Here is a 15,730-nt window from a genome sequence, read left to right on the forward strand (position 1 = left end):
GTTTGCATCTTCCGGCTCACAGACTGGTGTGTGATGTCCCCACGCGTTGGAATTCAACTCTGCACATGTTGGTCAGGATATGTGAGCAGAAGAGGGCAGTTGTTGAGTACCTGCATCACCTAAGCCGTCGGGAAATGGGTCAAACTCCACACATAACACCTGAGGAGTGGAGATGGATGTCAGACCTATGTACCATCCTCCAAAACTTTGAGGACTCCACCAAGATGGTGAGTGGTGATGACGCCATTATTAGCGTCACCATACCGCTACTCTGCCTTCTAAAACGGTCCCTGCTGAAAAACAAACATGATGCATTGCAGGCGGAGCGCGATGAGTTGCAGCAAGAAACAGTAGTGGGTGTGGGTGATAACACACAGCCCAGCCTCGTCTCATCACAACGTGCAGTGGAGGACTATGACGAGGAGGAGGATGAAGACATGGAGCAACTCTCCGGCCAAATTGAGGATATGACATGCACACCAGTCATATCCTCGATTCAGCGTGGCTGGCCAGAGGACAGGGTAGATGAGGAGGAGGAGGAGGAGGAGGAGGAGGAGGAGGAGGACAGCATGTTCAGTCATCTTGTTGGTCAGGCTACTGAAGTCCTGGCTGTTAAGAGTCTGGCGCACATGGCTGACTTTATGGTAAGCTGCCTGTCTCGTGACCCTCGCGTTAAGAACATCTTGGCCGACAATCATTACTGGTTGGTAACACTGTTAGACCCACGCTACAAGGAGAACTTTTTGTCTCTTATTCCCGTGGAGGAGAGGTCAACCAAAATGCAGCAGTTTCGGAAGGCCATACTCACGGAAGTAGGCAAAGCATTCCCCTCACAAAACGCTAGCGGCATAGGTCAGGAATCAGTGGACAACCGAGGCGTACAGCCGAGAGAGGCACAAGTCCAATCCGCCAGAGGTAGGGGAACAGTCTTTAAGATGTGGGACAGTTTTCTCAGCCCCTCACGTACCACAGCCCCTGAGGTGCGGGGTAGTGCCACAAGAAATCCTAAGTTTGCCCAGATGCTGAAGGAGTACCTTGCAGATCGAACAACTGTACTCCGACATTCCTCTGTGCCTTACAATTATTGGGTATCCAAGCTGGACACGTGGCATGAATTGGCTCTCTACGCCTTGGAAGTCCTGGCCTGCCCTGCTGCTAGCGTTTTGTCAGAGCGTGTTTTTAGTGCCGCAGGTGGAATCATTACAGATAAACGCACCCGCCTGTCAACTGAAAATGCTGACAGGCTGACTCTGATAAAGATGAACAAGGGTTGGATTGGGCCAGACTTCACCACACCACCAGCAAATGAGAGCGGAATTTAAAGTTTGCCATGTACCTCCACTCACCCATGGGTACACTTCTCGACTTTGGATAATCGCTGGACTGCTCCTCCTTCTCCTCATGCGCCATCATGATGACCGTTACAATAGTTAGGTCTTTGTTTCAGGTATACCCCCAGTGGTAAATTTTTTCGCCCATTCTTTGCAGAATGGACATTACAACGACAGGAGACCCGCTCCTTTGCAATGGGAACAATGTTTTGAGGCCCTCATGCACGTCTCTACCCAGGGACAACGTGGAGCCTCCCAATTTTTGGCTGCCCTGCCTAAGGGCTATACTGAAATACACCCACTTCCTTAAAATGGACACTTAATGTTTTGAGGCCCTCATGCACGTCTCTACCCAGGGACAATGTGGAGCCTCCCAATTTTTGGCTGCCCTGCCTAAGGGCTATACTGAAATACACCCACTTCCTTAAAATGGACACTTAATGTTTTGAGGCCCTCATGCACGTCTCTACCCAGGGACAATGTGGAGCCTCCCAATTTTTGGCTGCCCTGCCTAAGGGCTATACTGAAATACACCCACTTCCTTAAAATGGACACTTAATGTTTTGAGGCCATCATGCACGTCTCTACCCAGGGACAACGTGGAGCCTCCCAATTTTTGGCTGCCCTGGCAAAGGGCTATACTGAAATAGACCCACTTCCTTCCAATGGGCACTTCAGGTTTACAGGCCATAATGCACGGCTCTATCCAGGGACAATGTGGAGCCTCCCAATTTTTGGCTGCCCTGGCAAAGGGCTATACTGAAATAGACCCACTTCCTTACAATGGGCACTTCAGGTTTACAGGCCATAATGCACGGCTCTATCCAGGGACAATGTGGAGCCTCCCAATTTTTGGCTGCCCTGGCAAAGGGCTATACTGAAATAGACCCACTTCCTTACAATGGGCACTTCAGGTTTAAAGGCCATCATGCACGTCTCTATCCAGGGACAATGTGGAGCCTCCCAATTTTTGGCTGCCCTGCCTAAGGGCTATACTATAATACACCCACTTCCTGACAATGGACACTTAATGTTTTGAGGCCCTCATGCACGTCTGTATGCAGGGGCATTGGTGAACCTCACAATTTTGGACTGCCCTGGCAAAGGAAAATACTACAAAGACTCACTTCCTCAAAATGGGCACATTAGACTCAAGAGGCCTTCATGTACGTCTCTTCTCAGGGACATCGGAGTGCCACACAATGTTTTCACGTAAAATCTTTCATGTATTAATCTCAAAAAGTAACATACACCAGATCTATCTCACTATTGGGTATGTGCCCTTAACATTTCCGCCATGAAAAATCATTTTGGGGTCATTTTGGAAGGTTTTCTGGTGAGTCCGTAAAAATGGCGTAAAACGCGGACAAAATTGTTCACAGCTGTGACTTTTGAGTGATAAATGCTTCAAGGGGTCTTCCCCATGCTGTTGCCATGTCATTTGAGCACTCTTCTGAGACTTTTGTGCCATTTTTAGGGTTTCTCCATGCTGCCGGGAGGTCATTTCACAAAAATACTCGGGTCTCCCATAGGATAACATTGGGCTCGTTGCTCGGGCCGAGTACACGAGTATCTTGGGAGGCTCGGCCCGAGCTTCGAGCACCCGAGCTTTTTAGTACTCGCTCATCACTAGTGGTCACACATAGATTAGCAAAAAGAAATGAAGGATTCAGCTCACCCATTACTAGTCCATATTCAGTGGTCAGTGCATGGGCAGAATGCAGGCCGGCTCCTGGGTATAAGTTCCAATAAATTCGATAGGTTTTTGTCCAGCAAAGAATAAGAGCTCCTAGGAGCTTGAAACGCGTAAATTGGATAGACATGGTTTTAAAGCATGGAATTATTTAAGTATGCACAATAAAAAAATATGATTTTATTCTGAGAAAGTCTATCGTGGATTAAACAAACATATTGGATGGTGCTGGACAAAAACCTATCAAATTTAGTGATCACACATGCTCACTACCAGTTGTTTGACACAGTAAATTTAATTTTGTATGCATGTGATGAGGCCCAAACAAAGGCCTAATTGTTAATATTACCTCATTGTTAATATGCAAACATAGAATCAATTTTATACTAATACAACCTCACAAATCCCCAAAAGTCTTCACTTTCAATACTCTTCAGGGTCACTAGGTGGGAGAAGAAAATTAGCAGATTCATTATGCTGAAAAATACTAAGTAATGATATATTTCCAAGTGTGTAATGAGGCTTATGATGAAGGATGGGAGATGAAGAAAGGAGCCCAAGAGCTTCTGAGCTTTAATCTGTATAGGGCCAAGATCTTCTTATGACAGACAAGCCAATGTGCACACAGTGAGGCATATTTATCAATATTGTCTAATTCTTATGAAATTGGTTCGTGCTGACTGATAATTCTGTCTATTTTTAAGACTATTTAGTCTAATGCGGGTTTCACATGAGACGATCTATCGTGCGATTGCACGAGTGATAGTACCCGCCCCCGTCGTTTGTGCGTCATGGGCAATTAGTTGCCTGTGGCGCATAAAGCCGTTAACCCCCGTCACATGTACTTCCCTCCCGGATGACGTCGCTGTGGGCGGCGAACATCCTCTTCCTGAAGGAGGAGGAACATTCGGCGTCACAGCGACGTTACACAGCGGCCGGCCAATAGAAGCGGAGGGGTGGAGATGAGCGGGACGTAACATCCAGCCCACCTCCTTCCTTCCACATTGCTGGTGGGACGCAGGTAAGCAGCAGTTCGTCGCTCCCGAGGTGTCACACGGAGCGACGTGTGCTGGCTCGGGAATGATGAACAACCGGCGCGCAGAAGGAGGAACGAGTTTTTGAAAATGAGCGACCTTTCAACGAGCAACGATAAGGTGAGTATTTTTGCTCGTTAACAGTCGCTCGTAACTGTCACACACTTCGATATATCAGACGATGCCGGATGTGCGTCACTACCAACGTGACCCCGACGACATATCGCCCGATATATCGTACCGTGTGACGCTGGCATAAGTTTACACCACCTATTAGTAGGTTTACTTTGACAATTTACTGTCACAGTAAGCTCCGCTCCTTTCAGCAAGGCCATTCCTTCTTGTTAGACAAATCATAAATATGATGTAAGTCATACAAGAAAGTTTTTGGCACAAATTATGCCAGAATTCTGATGAATTTAGATTGATAAATATATATGTATAATAAGGTTGGTTAAGCTTAAAGAAGACCAACCATGAGGATTTTCATATATAAACTAAAGCCAGTGCTACACTGGTGTTATCATGCTGATTCTATACATACCTTTTAGTTGTGAGATCGGATGTATAGTTTCTGAAATACAGGCAAGTAAAGTTTGTGAAATGCTCTGTTATTTGATTGATAGGTGCTGCAGGATATAGAATAGTTGGGTCGGGATTTTCTAGTTATTCCCCCCCCTGTATGCCTGCCTGTCCTTCCTCCCCCTGTCTCTGTTATTACAGGGGAGGAAGGACGAAGGAAGGACAGGTGGGAGGAAGGACAGGGGTGGGAATAACTAGCAAATCCCGACTCACCTATTAGATATTCTGTTGCACCTATCAATCAAGTAACAGTGAATTTCACAAACTTTACTTGCCTGTATTTCAAAAAAGTATACATCCGATCTCACAACTAAAGGTATGCATAGAATCAGCATGATAGCACCAGTATAGCACTGGCTTTAGGTTATATATGAAAATCCTGGTGGTTGGTGCTCTTTAATTGTGTAAACAACGGTCTGAGATCCCGTAAAACACTTCAAATATGGGTTCTTCCAAAATTACATCTAAGCTTTGGCATATACTTGCAAAAAAATTGTTATAAAAATCAAGCCTACAAGTAAACTACACTGAATGTATGCAGGTAGCCTTTTATCGGTGATGTGGAGGTCTTGGTGTGGCTTTGCAATCAGTTTGAGCTCAGATATGATATACATGACTAATTGGCTTGACTGATTAGATAATTATTATTGGTTTTACATTTATGACATTCTACATTTTTTTTCCAACTTTTTGCTCACAGTTTAGGAAATTATGCATCTCTCCATGGACATATATACTGCAAGCCCCACTTTAAGCAACTCTTCAAATCTAAAGGAAATTATGACGAAGGCTTTGGATACAAACCCCATAAAGAACTCTGGAATCCAAAATCGAAATCTGCGGATGGCGAACCTCAAGCAGAAAGACAAGACACAAGTAAATCAATGATTAAGGAGTCAACCACAGCTAGTAACCCTCATGGTATAATCCAAAATGAAGAGACCAGTAGTTCAGATAATGTCAATTTGAAGATGTCCAGTGAAAGGCGGAAGCTCAGTGTTACTTGGCCTCCTTCCGAGGAAAGCTCTAGACAAAGTTCCACAGTTGAGAAAGTTATAGTAAGCAAACCAAAATGGCCTCCAGAGGATGATATGAAGCAAGTAGATGTGGTAAGACCTCAACCTGAAGGAGGAGAACAAGGCAAATCTGAAAGTGAAAAGCCAGCTAATATTTTTAGGGAGGGGAGAGATGTTCTACAAGATGGTATGAGTGAGGTTCAAAGCTTTTCGGGTGACAAGAAAGGACTTTCTAGGATGAGTGTGGGAAGTTTGGATAAGGACGTAATTAAAAATGTGGCTGGTCTGGTGAAGGTTACCAAAATTGATGGCGAGGAGGAGCAAAACCATGCAAACCCCAACAGTAACAATAACAATAATAACAATAATAATAAAAGTGGCAATACTCCTGATATAGAACTCTGGCTAAATATGCCCACGATGTGCCTAAAACCCATCAACAGATCTAAACTACAATTCGACATCCCAGAGTTTCATCTTAGCAACAGTTATTCGACAGATAATTTAACTAGGAAAATCCAAAAATACAAGACAGGTGACTTGAGTTCACTGGATAATAATCTTTATATTTCTGAAGAAACTTTCTGCCGGGATCCTGTTACAAATGAGACTGTGGAATCAGAGAAAAGTGAAGCTGAAATATCACATCGCTGTAATACATTTCAGAAGAAAGAAATGACAAAAGCAATTGTTCTGCATGGCTTGTCAACACAGTCTCCTGCTCTTGAAAAGCCTAATGCATGTGGTTTGCAGGGCAGAGGCATAAATGAGCCATGTGTTATAGGTAGAGAGCCAATTCTACAAAGTACTTTCAGCACAGGTTTGAAAGGAACAAGAGTGAAAGACAGTGATGCATGTCTCCAAGACATCGAATACAGTGTTACAGCCCTAAAACCAATGTTCCAAGACATCGATTGAAAAAATACAAATCCTTTCTCGGTAATGGTCTGAAAAATGAAATAGACTTATAAATAAATGAATGTAGACGGTTTTATAAAATATTACATGAACATTGTCTAAATGTTTTTGAAAGTTTTTTTTTATTTTGTCAAGCAGGGAAGGTTGGTGTCCAAAAACGTCTGTAGTTCTGTATAAGTTGCTCTCCATTGATGGATGTAACTAGTAAGGAGTACAGAGCACCCATACCCTAATGTCCAAAGATCCAGCTGCCTCATAGTATTACAAATTATATAAAATACTACCTGCTTACTTTGAAGGCAAACAAGGAGCCCTATTACAAATTCCTAATGGAGCCCAGGAGCTTCAATTTACACCTCTGTCCCTCCTATAATCCAGTAATGAGATTGAAGGGGTTATCTGGTATTATTTTTTATCTCGTGGAGCTATGGAAAATGGACAAGTAGTTAGTTACTAACTTTTTACTTGTTCTGCCGAGGCCGGCTCAGAGCGATCACGTACTGAACTGCTAGCGATTCTGCTGCTTCATTTGCTTTAACAATGGGTTCAATAGAGCAGCTCTTCCTCTTCCAGGCTGTTCTGTCGAAGACCCTATCAACAAAGCAGATCTTCCTCTTGTGGGCTGCTCTGTTGATGGTGCAATTAGGCAATGGGTAGCCGGCTGTCAATCAACAGTAAGACCCCGTCAAGAAAGCAAATCTTGCTCTTCTGGGCTACTCTGTTGATGGCGCAGTTAGGCAGTGGGGAGCCGGCTGTCAAAAACCAGTAATACCCCGTCAACAAAGCAAATCTCCCTATTTCAGGGTGTTCTGTCAATGGCGCAGATATGCAGTGGGTAGCCGGCTGTCAATCAGCACTAATACCCCATCAACAAAGCAGATCTCCCTCTTCTGAGCTGCTCTGTTGATGGTGCAGTTAGGCAATGGGTAGCTGGCTGTCAATCAGCACTAATACCCCATCAACAAAGCAGATCTCCCTCTTCTGGGCTGCTCTGTTGATGGTGCAGTTAGGCAATGGGTAGCTCGCTGTCAATTAGCAGTAATACCTCGTCAACGAAGAACATCTCCCTCTTCTGGGCTGCTCTGTCCAATCGTGCAGTTAGGCAGTGGGGAATTGGCTTTCAATCAGTAGTAATGTCCAGTCAACAAAGTAGATTTCCCTCTTCTGGGCTGCTCTGTCAATGGCGAAGTTAGGTAGCAGGGAGTCAACTTTCAATCAGTACTAATACCCGGTTAACAGAGTAGAGTGAAAGAGAAGCAGCTGCCCGGTCAATGTCATGACACAAATTTTCCGGCAAACGCAGTCTGTGACCGCTCTGAGTTGGCAGAGGTAAACTACCTGACTGTAAGTTCTTAAGTCCATAAGAAAAAAATAAAATATTCCCGGCTAACCCCTTTAACTGGATAAATACTTTTTTCAGAAGAATGCAGTTACAGAGATTTTAAATTTTTTTTAAGTTTTTTTCTTTCCCAAAGTTAAAGTCTATTTTTCCCAAAATCTATAGGGTTGTCAAGTATTGCTTCTGCTAACCTTCATCTGGCTGCATAATTTTACAATGTTAACAGCGACCCCTTATCTCGGAAGGGGGTGGAGATATTTTATTGAAATTTGGCCAATATATTCTGGACCAAAACTGCAGAGATGTCACGAAATGTCAGCCCTCTACGGCTTTTAGAAAAAAGAATGTATTGCAATTTTAAAACAGAATAGTTACAATTGTACCTATTCAGCCGGACAAAGGTTAATAAAAAAGGCGGAATGGTGCTGAGTTGTTATAACAGACCCAATTTGTGCACAAGAGAAGGCAGAAATTTTTTTTTCCGTAATTTAGGAGAACACCTTCAATCCATAAAGGTAAACCATTATATATTCTATGGAGAGATGAAAAAAAATTACAAATATTTTCAAATTTGCAACATTTTGAACCTCTTTTGGTGATATAATATAAACCAATGACGCTGTATGTTTTGTTTTTGTCTTTTATTTTTTTCCTGATAAATTACTATATGCACCTGGTGTGCCTAGAAGATTGAAAGGCAATAGAATGTGTTTTTATCGTGAAATATGGGACATAATATTTTCATTGCTTCATTAGGATGATATTGAGAGTTGAATATTTATTTTCTTTTTTGTTTTTCTTTTGTATACAAAATTAATTGTGTGAAATGAAGATAGTAACTCGAGACCGAAAGGGGAATATTTTCGGCTAGTATAATCTTCCTTGTCCGAAACATCTGAGACCTTTCTAACAAATAATCACATTCAAGCAGAAGTTTCTTGTAAAATGTTATATATAAGCGTTCAGTTTTATGGTGAAACTATATCAAATAATATGGGGGAAAAAAACGATAAAAGTAACTTACACATAAATAACAGTGGGTCAGGAACCTACAAACTAGTAGCTTAGAATATGACGAGTGAAGAGATGGCTGAATTACATTTATATTTTCTGGCAATTTAGAGATTTAGTCTAAATGTCAGGTGTGCAGTATTTCTATCCAGATAATGGGTCTTGTCAGTGGAAATATATATTTAGTGGTCGGAATAATACAAATTACATGTGCTGTCAGATGTGGGACTGTTAATGCAATTTTATTAGAATTAAGGTATATACTTTTCTTCTGCATTTTACCTAACTGCCTAAAGTTTGTTTTTTGGGTTTTTTTGTTAGTCATTAACAATTTTAACCCATAAAAGCATTTATTCTCTTGGAGAATATAGTTCTTTGGTTCCTATAATGGGGATAAATCAAAATCAGACTTCTTAGAAAATCCAAATAACAGTAAATAACATATTTTTAAAGTAACTGGAACTTTTGCAATTTAAAGCAAAAGTTGAATAGTTCTAAGGATCCAATGATCAGACATGAAAATTAATTTTCAATTCTTAAAACGGTCACTGACATTGTAAAAAAACATATGATCATTGAGGTTCCAAGTGATTAGATCTCCTTTGAAAACATAGCAGAGACTAGAGGGATAAATCGTATCTGGAGTAAAAATAAATAAATCAATGAAATAGGAAACTTTTTTAGAATTGTTGATTCACCCAAACTATTATTTTCCAACATGGTTGAAAAATAGAAACCCCTTTAATCATAAATGTTTAAAGAGCACTTACATTTTGTATGCAGTTACTTACTTACATATACAAAAAGATAAAATTGTATTCATATATATATATATATATATATATATATATATATATATATATATATGTGCATATACATATAGAATCTGCATATATATATATATATACATATATATATATATATATATATATATATATACACAGTACTTACATGTATAAAGAGATATTATATATATATATATATATATATATATATATACATATATACATATATATGAATCATGTATCCAACAGAGGATTGCATGCACCTTGGCTGTGTTTGGTCATCCTCCCACTAAAGCTAAAAAGTAAAAAAAAAAACAGAAAAAACCCCAGAGATGAATGATTATTTTTAATTTATCATAGTCACATACATTTCCAGTAGTAATTTTAGTATTAATTTTTAATATATTTAAATTTTTGCAATGTGCTGTGCTAAATTGCTTACAGGTGCTGCATAGCTATAGGGAACCTGCCATCAGATTTACTAAGGCCATGACATTTCAGAAAAAACATGCTTTGAAAAATTGACAGGGGACAATGTGTCTTGATGACTAATCTAAGGTAGGTCCCCGGTGGCTTCTCCCCTCTCTGCTCCCCTAGACTGGTCTCTCCATTTATATGTACATAGGGATACACCCTTCAGTCAAAGCCGCTGGAGACCCTCCTTGGACAGACTAGTTATCCCAGACACATAGTATCCGTCTGGTTTTTCAAAGTATATTTTATCTGAAAAATTGCAGCCTTCTCTTTACATATAATAATATAAAGTAGAGTACATGCACAGTATGGTAAGACATGTATGTATAGTGTAATACGTCTACAATACAGTGCGCTTACTGCAGTCTATAGCCTGGGAAAAATCGTGAAAGTCTAGAAATATATTTTTCTACCAATTCCCCCCACTTTATTAATTTTTAATGCTCTATACATTTTGAAAATTTTACAAACAAATGCAAAATATTAACCCCCTATTGTAACAGTTCGTTTTTTTTGGCAGTTAGGGACATTTTCCATCTATCCGTCCAGTGCAAAATAATGCTCCAAAACGTTATTATACAGTAGCTGAAACATTAACATCTGCATCTATATATCATATATGTTATACAAGACGAGCCACATTTCCACTGACTAAACCCATGTGTGTGATGCTCTTATAGTTATATTGTATATTGCATGGGACATATGATGTACTGACTGATATGCACAATAAATAAAACATCATTTTGCAAATCTTTCCTCTGTTTCTTTGGCTTAATAAAAAAAATGTAAAGCTCCGTTCTCGCATCTATACAGTATGTCCACCCATATCCTGTCCACCGCCATTAGCTTGAGAACGGCGGCAGCTATAGGCATAGAAGTGGTGTCTAGGTAGAGTAAAGTATCCATGCGCTATGCAATGAAATCACCTATAGCGCCACCTGGTGGAAAACAACGGAGTTAGCATTTTTTTCTCGAAAACGGAACAAGATAGAGAAAAAAAGTGAATTACAAAGTTGTAGGGCATCATCAATTCAATACGAATCGACACCTACAGAAATGCTATGGTTAGAATGTATAAAACTCACAAGGCTGCGGACATGAAGCGATACCTCATGGAGACCTTCCTACAAGTCATTGGGTATGGTGGCTGCATGGAGTGGCCTCCACGCTCACCTGACCTGACCCCATTGGACTTCTTTCTGTGAGGTCCCATCAAACAGGAAATGTATGCGACCCCTCCACCTATGCAGGACCTACGATGATGTATTATTACAGATGCTTGTGCAAACGTGTCACCTACCATATTGCACAACTTGTAGCAAGATACAGTATGCTGTGCAGAGTCCAGATGTGCATTGCAGCTGATGGTGGTCACGTTGAGCATCAAAGTTAAATGAGCGCCATATGTGTGACCAGCATTCAATGTTTTGGGGGGGGTCATGGGTTTCATATCATAGCACTTCTGTATGCAAGGTGTAGATTCGTATTGAATTGATGATGCCCTACAATTTTTTAATTCACTTTTTTTCTCTATCTCGTTCCATTTTTGAGATACAAAATGCTGACTCCGTTGTTTTCCACCAGGTGGCGCTATAGGTGGTTTCATTGCGTAGCGCATGGCTACTTTACTATACCTAGACACCACTTCTATGCCTATAGCTGCCGTCATTCTCAAGTTAATGGCGGTGGACAGGATATGGGTGGACACACTGTATAACAACTGCATTATTATCCCACGACAAGCAGCAGATGCATACAGTTCTCTGGTAATTTGGTACAATGTATCAGTCTTGAGACCGGACTGTTTAGCTCTCAGAAAACTGCCAAGACAAAGCAACTGTATCCACAGCAAAGAAAAGGGATTAAAATAAATAAATAAATAAAGTTTATTGTGAAATCCTAAAACTTTTCTTTTTTTTCAGTGTTCTTGTTCTTAGAAGGGTTTTTTACTGCAGGGTCATGTGATCAGAGCTGTGCACCTGCCTCCTCCAATTGCAAAGCACTGCACAAGGAAAACTGCTTTTAATTGGAGGAGGCAGATGGACGGGTCTGGTCACATGTTCCTCCATTATCAGTTATTCTGAGAACAGCAGAGGTGTGCAGTCCATGAGGAGGACTGTACTATGAAATGCCAGAGGAGAATCTGTAATACTAAGTGATACAAAATCATGTCCACAACAGGTTTGTTAAATTAAAAATAACATGGACAAACCCCTTTAAATTGATTGCCCACCTTAAATTAGTAGGTTATGTTACTTACTACTGTACTTTACACCTGGTGACGCCAGTGGGATGCTCTCCAGCCTGTGTCAGACACATGACTGTGTACCCTATGATAGTACATGACTAGACTAGCCTCCAGCCTGTGTCTGACACATGACTGTGTACAATATGGTAGTACATGACCAGACTAGCCTCCAGCCTGTGTCTGACACATGACTGTGTACAATATGGTAGTACATGACCAGACTAGCCTCCAGCCTGTCTGACACATGATTGTGTATCCCATGATAGTACACGACCAGACTAGCCTCCAGCTTGTGTCTGATGCATGACTTTGTATCCCATGATAGCACATGACCAGACTAGCCTCCGACCTGTGTCTGACACATTACTGTGTACACTATGATAGTACATGACCAGACTAGCCTCCAGGCTGTGTCTGACACATTACTGTGTACACTATGATAGTACATGACCAGACTAGCCTCCAGGCTGTGTCTGACTTATGACTGTGTACAATATGATAGTATGTGACCAGACTAGCCTACAGCCTGTGTGTGACACTTGACTGTGTACAATACGGTAGTACATGACCAGACTAGTGTGCGAAGGGTACTGCCTGACTATTTATTTCAGCATCTAACTTCTCAACCCCAAACGATGTAGTATAAGCAGAGTATAGTAAATGCCTAGCTTAGCTCTTGAATTGAGCAGTCAGTCACCTCCACATACACCACTGGTACGAACCAACCAAAGGAGAACTCAGAGAACCTTTTGTTTACTCTTTAAAAAACAGAGCAGCATTGGTAAAAGGGATTTTCCACAAATCTGTTATTGATGACCTCTCCTATCAGATCAAAAATTAGGATCTGATCTGCAGTACCCAGGAGCAGCCACTAGTCAGACAGAGAGGAGCTGTTTGGCTTTGCTGAACACCCAGTTGCCGGTGTAGGGGATTATAGATGATTGATTGAGGTCCTGGGTGTGAGACCCTACTGATCTGATATTGCTGAGTTATCCTACTGGTAGATTTATATAATTCATAGTACTAGAAAACCCTAAATCATTATAAGATCCTGTAGTATTCCACTTAACACAACAGTCAATATTTTGCATTAGTTTTTGTCTTCCAAAATTAGGAGTGGAACAAAAAAACAGAAGTGCCGATCTGTCTATTACAGTTACTTTGGTGTATATGTGGCGCCCCAGGACCTGGTCGCCACAACAGCATTGCCCCTCCAAGGGTAATGCTGAGCCTGGAGGTAATTGGGAGGTCTATTGACCAGTAAATTCAACATCCAACGCAGTTTCTCCCTCAGGCCAGCAGGGGGAGCTCTGAACCTGGAGTTCCAGGGAGCATTCCTTAAGTCTGACCTGAGGGAGGAGTTAGTGGTCAGTCTGTAGAGAGAAAGCAGAGAGTGCAGACGCAGAGTGTGCTGTCTTGTGGAACTGGGGCCTAGAGCTGGAATAGCTTGGCCCAGGGAAGCAAGATTTGCAGAGAGGCACAGAAGAGACTCAGACATCGGAGTCTGTGGTTGCCAGGGTATAAAATCCTTCCCTGGTGGCCGAATCCGGAGGGCAGGAGAGCTGCAAGCCCCCTGGCCCATCAGCAATCTGAAGGTACAGCTGCATTCCAAGGGCCCGGTGTGGACTCCAGCAGAGAAGCACCAGAGAGGGCCTGCGCAGCCTACCACACAGAAAAAGGGACGAACCACCGGTCCCAGCAGCAAAAGGGCCATTGCCAATCCAGAGAGCAGGGTCCTATAACAGTAAGGAAAGAACAGGAGTAGGCCTCCTACTCATCTGGCCAAAAAGATACCTCAGTTACTTCCAGGCCGGCCGGAGCCCTCTACCACCTGTGACGGTCTCCCAGGACTAAACTGTTGCCAAGTAAAAGAGGAGAAGGTAAAGAGACTACTGTTTGTGCCTGTTTCTTTCACTGCCTGTCGGCCCTGCACCGTATTATTCACACCATAGACTCTCACGAGCACCAACTGTTGCCCCGGGGCACTGCTCCACCTGTGGGGAGCAGTACCACCATAGCTGCCAGTCCATCAGCCCCGGAGGCCTCTTACAGCAGCGGCGGCTTAATAGCCGCAAACCACAGGTGGCGTCACGACAAATATAAACTTTATTCACCCCAAGTCACCAGCCATATTAATTGATCCCACCAGGGCCACGGAGCCGGGCCCCGACACCACTGATGATCCCCGGACTAGTCCGGTCCGGCACCGGGTGTCCCATAGCCCTGGGGTGGGCGAGTCAACTTTGGCGTCACAAACAGGATTTCATGCCCGGTCCCACCGGGTACTGTGCGCCTGCAGAAACTGTGCTTAAAAGACTGTGTTACTGTTTGCCACCTGCCGCCGCCATTAGCCTCCCTGAGCGCAGGAAGAAGAGGGGCATGCCTGAAAAAGAGCGCGAAGGGAGCGCGCCATCGGAGCGGAGGGTCGTTAACCCCGCGCTACCCGGCAGAGATTTTGAAAAGTGAACGGAGCATGGTAAGGTTCACTAAGGGGGAGGAAGATGTCCGACTCAGAGGGAGAGCAGGTGGCTGCCATAGCCCGAGACGCCGCAGCACCAGCCGAAGCAATCCCAGTCGCCGTCGCCCCAGCCCCCACTGTAGCGCCGGTAATGCCGATCACAATGCCGTACATCCCGGGAGCAGAATGGCTGCCGCAGTATTCCGGGGAGTCACATACCCTGAGCGACTTCAGAGAAAGGCTGCACAGCTTGTTTAGAGTGTATCCTCTGACTGAGAGCCAGAAGGTGGGCATATTAATGGGGCAGCTAGCCAGCGCGGCCCAGCGTGAAGTGAAGTCCTGTCCTGATACAGATAAAGGGACAGTAACCCAGATACTGGCTAAGTTAAAGAGTACTTTTGACACCCGCACCGCAGCAGAAATAAAAATGAGACTCTTTGGGTGCAAACAACGGGCCACAGACAGCATACGGGACTATGCCTTAAACCTGCAGGAGGCCCTGAAAGCAATTAAACACGTGGACCCAGAGAGTGTACGTGAAGAAGACAAACTCCTAACTGAGCAGTTCATAGAAAGGCTCCTGTCAGATGCCCACAGGACACAGCTGCGTATCATGGTCCTGCAGAACCCTGCTCTGGACTTTGCAAAGTTTAAGGACCAGGCCATCCGGGTACTGAGAGAATCTACACCGAATGACACAGTACCCCTCCGGCCTCTTGCTATCACGTACCCAGGGGTGGTGCCTGCGACACGAGCCGCTGCAGGGGCTGAGGCACAGACCCTGGATAAGTATCCCGCCGCAGAGCTCAGACAGCAGGTCCAGGAGCTGACCAAGACT

At 43.1% G+C, this 15,730-nt stretch overlaps 1 protein-coding gene across 2 annotated transcripts in view; it reads left to right on the plus strand.

The window, feature by feature from the left end:
* The window catches only part of XIRP2 (xin actin binding repeat containing 2), a 263,945-nt gene extending 258,517 nt beyond the window's left edge, over positions 1–5,428 (plus strand). For both annotated transcript variants that reach the window (XM_075317287.1, XM_075317289.1), the window contains exon 9: positions 5,341–5,428. The gene's annotated coding sequence lies outside the window, so the exon portion shown is untranslated. The remainder of the gene's footprint in view (positions 1–5,340) is intronic.
* Positions 5,429–15,730: the final 10,302 nt, after the last annotated feature.

This window comes from Anomaloglossus baeobatrachus, chromosome 7 (genome assembly GCF_048569485.1).
Source record: "Anomaloglossus baeobatrachus isolate aAnoBae1 chromosome 7, aAnoBae1.hap1, whole genome shotgun sequence".
NCBI lineage: Eukaryota > Metazoa > Chordata > Amphibia > Anura > Aromobatidae > Anomaloglossus > Anomaloglossus baeobatrachus.